Source organism: Mytilus galloprovincialis, chromosome 3 (assembly GCF_965363235.1).
Source record: "Mytilus galloprovincialis chromosome 3, xbMytGall1.hap1.1, whole genome shotgun sequence".
NCBI classification, from domain to species: Eukaryota; Metazoa; Mollusca; class Bivalvia; order Mytilida; family Mytilidae; genus Mytilus; species Mytilus galloprovincialis.
Genome location: NC_134840.1, coordinates 21,204,699 through 21,211,782, shown reverse-complemented (window position 1 = coordinate 21,211,782; position 7,084 = coordinate 21,204,699). Strand labels below are relative to the sequence as shown.

Sequence of the window (7,084 nt, the reverse complement as noted above, 5' to 3'; positions counted from 1 at the left end):
TGTGTTTCTTTGTAATTGCAATCAAAGATGAACAAGCGAATCTAACTTCACAATTTTTGATACATAAATTACCTGCGACTCCTTACAAACAACTTGATATCGCTGGGTCTTCTACGTACTACACGAAACATCTTTCTTACATTGTACATATTAATTCTATCATCAATCAAAGCCTGGCTACAACGGTATTCAGAAATACCTTTTGTAGAGGCTACCTGAATCCCATCTGGGTATTAAAAAAAATCCAAAGATCGATAGGAATACATACAGTCTAAGACCCTTACATCATCAAAAGTATTGAAACATTTGCTTTTTTTTTTACTTTACACAAGCATTTCCTATTCTCAACTTTAAATTGATAGAGTAGGTCTAGGCTTATTTCGACCAAATGAGAATAACCAATGCAGATACAAGTATCTGAGATAAATCGTACTTTTAAGAATAATCACTATGATTCAAACAAAAAACTTAACTGAACATGATATTATCAAGCTTCTTGATTTCTTGATTGACAACATAATTATTTGGCTCTTTCGGAGGACGTGCTTTTTAATAAACAATCAGCATTTCAATTGGATCAAACTTTATCTAACCGACTGGTTCTTTATTTAATGTGAAGCGACCTCCATACCGGAGCTTCTTAGGAAGAATAAACAGAAGTAAGTGTTACCTTTAACTTCACTTTCGTCTCAAAAGATGATGTTCTCACACTAAATAATTCAAAGTTTTGTAACTACGTTGAATACATCTATCCTTTCAAACTTCAAATAAAGGAAAGCAGATACAATTAATTAGGTATGCCTCATATCTCTAGAAAATGACAATAAGGTTCACTTGAGAACAAAACATTATGCCAAAAGAGGTAATTTTAGTCTCCCAATTATGAACTTTCAATTTATATATAGCAACATTCCCTTAACGCCTGTTTGTCTCTCAGTTTGTACGATTTTCCAGGGATTGCCTTCGCCTTTTTCTATAACGATGTCCTTAATAGAGACATGTTGTTACAAGGACACAAGTAAACCAGACTTATCATCGAGTTTGTACTTACATATATACATGAGCAACACAACGGGTGCCACGTGGTGAGCAGTTTTCGTTTACCTTTCAAATGCATCTGAGATGAACATAGAATTTGGGTGGTGTTCATGTTACTCTGTCTTTAGTTTTCTATATTAAGTATTGTATACTTGGTCTTTTTCTTGTTTTGCCATGGCGTTGTCCGAGAATGTTCCTCTTATAAGTTTGAATAATGTAGTTTAGTATTTTTCCTCTCTGTTTTATAATCAATAATAAAAATAATCTGCATTTATGATAGTTGTTTTAATTGTAAATTTTTACAAAACTTCCTTGCAGAGAAACTATATAATACTTGTTTCAAGCGTGAAATTGTAAAAGAGTTAATTTTATGACTCGAAGTTAATTGTTTGTCTACTCGAAAATGATCCTGTTAATTCTAACATATGCATCCAATTCTATCAAGGAAAACCCCAGTATCATCCAAGTAGTTCATCGAACAGCAGAATACTACTGTTGCCTTTATTTATCTTATATGAATGACCCTGTAAATCATGGTATCTGCAATCGATTCTTTAAGAGAAAAACAAAGTATCATCGAAGTATTCCTTCTATAATGATCGATAGGAGTACATTTATTAAAAATCAACAGAATATAAGTTTTTCTTTTCCTTTTCACTTGCTGTTGTTATTTTTCATGTCATGGTGCAGTTCAAAACATAACCAGTTTCTATCATTATCAAAACTAAACAAACCTATCTATAGTATCATTATTCTTCTTTAGACTTCTTGATATGAGAACATCGGCAGAAATCTGAACACAGACATAGAATTATTGGCACACACATCATTACTCCACCGAACCAGCCAATTACAGCAGAGGAAGAACGACTGTCTGATGCTGAGGTTTTGGAATTGATGTATGAAGACGTGGTTTTGGGATCAATAGTAATGTTTTGCTGCAGGTCTTGTAGATATTCATGTAGGTAAATAACTAATTCCTCTTCCGTCATATTTAAACTGAGTAAATGTTGCCAGGTTCTACCAACAGTATTGCAGGGACACGAACACGCTACAAATAAATCAAATGAAGAGTTGATTATATGATTATCATTTGTGGTCGCTTAAAAACAACACTTGCAATATTTCAAATATATTCAACACGAAAACGAGTGAATGAGTAAGGCATGAAAAATTGATAAAAAATACACAATTTTAAGCCTGGTATATATGATGACTTTAGGTACAACCACTAGCTTGATTTCACTCCTTGTGGAGGTTTCATCCTCTATAATATAACCAACCCAGTAGTCAGCACTTTTGTGTTACATTGACATCAACTATCATTGATATAGTCATTATTAAAAAATCAACAGTTTACTAAAATTTTTGCAAGGATAGGTTCCCCCAAGAAAGTATTATATTTGCTGTATTCGGCAAAACCTTTCAGAGCTATTGATCTTTTATTAAAACTGTGTACTTCATTTGGCTCTTACTTTTTTATTGGAGCGTAACTGTTGAGTCTTTTGTGTACGCACCGCGCATCCGGCATACAAGAGACTAAGCCTGGTATATATTTGTATAAGTAATTATTTTATTTCATGGTTTTTAATGTTGTTTTTAATATACAATGCTTTAATCATCATTTACTGTTGCTAAATGCATACAGTTAACAAAAACTTTGTTTTTCGTTTTGATTTTTAAACGTATACCCCGATGACATTCAATCAAACTTTTCTGCATTGATTATAAGATTCGTACAAACAATACTCCTTTAAACATGCGATATAAATCTCATTGAATAACTACTTTGAAATAATAAAACGTAGTGTTAATGTGCAATTATCAACAGTTAAATTTGAGTATCAGAAAATTTATTTTAAAATGTGTATCCCATTTAGCACTGACAATTCCTACGTCTTTGTTATAAATTTATTTCCATGTTTCAACTTTTGATGCCTCTAATAAAATTTCAGTGCTTAATGACATTATGCACCTATGTTTCCTAGCAAAACAGATACTTTGTGATATTCATACAACAGAGTCTGAGTTTTGTATTTGTAACCCTTCATAACTATTGAATCGAAACATTAAAAATTTTTTATGTAAAAAAAATGTAATTTTGCATCTCTTATTATACTATCATTAAGTTTTTATCCGAATATTGACCTCGTCGTATCTTCTAACGAAGACAAACAATGTGTACCATCCATTCGTCTTTGATGTTATTCGACATTGAAACTTCAGGCCAAATAAAATGACTCCTTCTAATTTATGGAATTCATTTAAACACAAGTGATGGATAAAATTTTATTTGAAAAAATATTGTTCTTCTATTATTTGATTTTTTAAATCCATTTAAACATAAGTAATGGAAGAATTTTGATCTGGACAGATGATAAATAGATGCCCACTATCTTAAAAAAAAATACTCAGAACATTTTGTGTTCTATGTCTATATCAGAGTTTTGTCTGGGGATAGATGTTTTTATATCCTACCAGCACCCAAAATTTCATTTGATTTACAGTACTGGTTGATATTTTGAAGAATACTGTAAGTAGTACGAGGCATATTAATTGTGACCATTTTGTGACATGAACGTATGTAAATATAGAGATTTATATATTAATTTACAAATACACACACACGCACACACACAAAACAAATGGAAAAAAAATGAAATAGAAGTGAAGAAATTATTTATGAGGGGTAGAGAAATCTCATTATCTATCTTAAATCCATAACGACCTTAAACTGTCCTTTTAATAATTATATATATAAAATCAAATACATCGAGTGGATCACTCACCAGTGTCCATACAGTGATGGTAGAATTTGGGAATTTTTTTAACTTGTTTTGACTGGTTAGGAATTTCAAAATAGGTAAATGGATTTTTTTCTTCATAATTATGATCAATTATGATCAATGACATTTAACTAATATGGTCCATATTTAGTTGTGCTGCTTTTATTTTCTGCCAGTCTAAAACTCTGCATTCAATTCACGTTAAAAGATTCCAATTTTATACATTAGTATTTCAAACAAAAGTTAATTTTGATCACTCAACTGAAAAAAAAATCAATGTAAGAAAAGGTATATTATTTAAGTTGTTAGCCTATTTTTTTTTTTCTTTCTTAAGGATTGGTTGCTTTTCTCTAATCTTGTAGATTCCTGGAGTTTATATAGAATACCGAGATGTCAAGAAAGATATATGGAGTTTATATTGAATACCGAGATGTCAAGAAAGATATATGGAGTTTATATTGAAAACCCAGATGTCAAGAAAAAACCTTTTATCTTTCCTTATTTCTTGTTGTATGAGAATGATATTCCTAGAACTCTATTGAATCTTTCTTGTTGTATGAGAATGATATTCCTAAAACTCTTTTGAATCTTTCTTGTTGTATGAGAAAGATATTCCTAGAACTCTATTGAATCTTTCCTGTTGTATGAGAAAGATATTCCTAGAACTCTATTGAATCTTTCTTGTTGTATGAGAAAGATATTCCTAGAACTCTATTGAATCTTTCTTGTTGTATGAGAAAGATATTCCTAGAACTCTATTAAATCCTTCTTGTTGTATGAGAAAGATATTCCTAGAACTCTATTGAATCTTTCTTGTTGTATGAGAAAAATATTCCTAGAACTCTATTGAATCTTCTTGTTGTATGAGAATGATATTCCTAGAACTCTATTGAATCGTTCTTGTTGTATGAGATAGATATTCCTAGAACTCTATTGAATCTTCATTGTTGTATGAGAAAGATATTCCTAGAACTCTATTGAATCTTTCTTGTTGTATTAGAAAGATATTTCTAGAACATTGTTGAATCTTTCTTGTTGTATGAGAATGGTATTCCTAGAACTCTATTGAATCTTTCTTGTTGTATGAGAAAGATATTTCTAGAACTCTATTGAATCTTTCTTGTTGTATGAGAAAGATATTCCTAGAACTCTATTGAATCTTTCTTGTTGTATAAGAAATATTTTCAGAACTCTATTGAATCTTTGCATGTTGTATGAGAACGATACTCCTTGTACTCTATTGAATCTTTGCAAGTTTTAAGCTTTAGAAAAGTAATACTAAGTCTTCCTTGTCGAATATATTACTGGCACGGGAGTTTATTCGAAAATAAATATGAGTATTGTGTGAAGAATCTATTTAGATAATGAATAAATCTAGTATAAACATTCGCTTGTTTTTAGTACTTTATCATGAATGGACAATATGACAAAGTTGATCAATATTAAGGAATTCATTAAAATATGTTCTATCGGAACATTCAATCTTTACCTGGCGCAGATATACATTTCAAATTCTTCTCCCCTCTCAAAAAATAAAATTGTCGTCCTTTAAGTCTATATTCTTCATACCTGCTTGTTAATTTCTCGTAGTTTTAAAACAAACAAGTGATGTATATATTACACTGTCTCATAAACGAAGCAAACCAATATACGCGCAATCCTCAAAATATTTATCAAATAAACATATGTATATATATGGAAATTTTTTAAACGACCTTGGCTGGCTATACAACCTTTGCACCGTCGGTATTACCATATGTAAAATGAACTTGCTATTTAATCTATTCATTTATTAGTTCAATTTTTTTAATTCACATATCTCATTTCCTTAGCACAAAATCAATATGGGCACTGAACCAAATAATTTTTCTTGCATACTTTAAATCCGGTTTTTTTTTAAAAAAAGTTGCTAATTTTGTTGAAAAACATTTTTTCATTATAAGAAGACAAAAGATTTTATATGGGGTAACTGATATGATTCTTTAATCTGGTTCAAAATGGATGTCACGAAGTTACTGGCAGTTTAACTTTTTCAGTCCTTTCACTTGCAACTTTTTCTGTAATTCCAGACTTTAAATCAAGTGAACATGGTAGATTGTTGACATTCTGTAAAAATGAGAAAACATACGACTTTCATTTCGAACTGACCAGTGTGAGAGAAATCCTGTAAAATATCTATCTAAACTCTACTCTGTGTAATCTGACCCCTATCCTGCTTTTTAATGATTGCTACATATCCTCAATACGCATGATATACTAGCCGCTAACTTTGAGTTACTGAAGATCTACTAATGGAGATAAACAATTTCTATATCGTCAGGACTACATGAAAAAAGCAATTTATGTTTCGGACTGTCCAACTTCTAGAATTTCAGTGTTTCGTTTGCTCTTGTCCTTTTTCGTCATGCGCTGTTGTTTCTTTATTTGGTCTTATCTTTTTCGTGTGGAATTTTATTGATTGATTTATTGGGAACTTAGATTGGTTTCATTATGTAGACGAAACGCGCGTCTGGTGTGCAAATATGCAAATCTGGTATCTATGGTGAGTTTATTTACTGTGTTGTTGTTTATCTTAGCACACCCTTGCTATTGATACATAGCATTCTAGTTTACATTTTCAAAGAGAAAAAATATCCTAACTTACCAGTATTGGAAGTGTCCGATAGAACAACAAGATATATTGTAAAGTACGCAATAATCAGAGATTTGTAGAATATTTCCATCTTTTTATAAATAAAAACCGCATTAGAAATGAATAAACACTTGTGACGACATAACCTACTTGTAACAGAATATGCACGAATCTGTCAGATTGTCAGAGACAAAATCGAAATAACGATTTAAATCCTTTTTTGAATGCTGACTATAAAGATTGTATTACCTTTGTAACACTTGATTTGGATGCTATGTGAGCATTACATATTTAACAAAAAACCTTTTAATTGAATTTCAATAATGAGGATGGTTTACCAGTTTGATGCATGCTAACTTTAAAAATAATACATTTACAAATTTAATTATACGTTTTAAAATGTATAAACAAGAATTGCATTCATTTTGTAAGGTTGGAAAGGAAGACTTTGCAACAGTATTTACATACATAGACAAAATGAAGTCGATATTTCTGTTATGTACCATTTTGCCAGATTTTTAATCTTGCCTACATATCATTTGAGCGTACTATATAATTTGAAAAATTACTTTATTGAACTTAAAGTCATTACGTTATTTTACTACTACAATCAGAGTTTAAAGGGAGC

At 30.6% G+C, this 7,084-nt stretch overlaps 1 long non-coding RNA gene across 1 annotated transcript; it reads right to left on the bottom strand.

Moving 5' to 3' along the window:
• Positions 1–1,304: 1,304 nt before the first annotated feature.
• On the bottom strand, positions 1,305–6,688 carry LOC143066351 (uncharacterized). Its single transcript, XR_012975570.1, has 2 exons — positions 6,469–6,688; positions 1,305–2,089 (listed from the first exon to the last, which is right to left on the bottom strand). It is a non-coding gene; the product is annotated as an uncharacterized LOC143066351 (long non-coding RNA).
• Between the last annotated feature and the right edge of the window lie 396 nt (positions 6,689–7,084).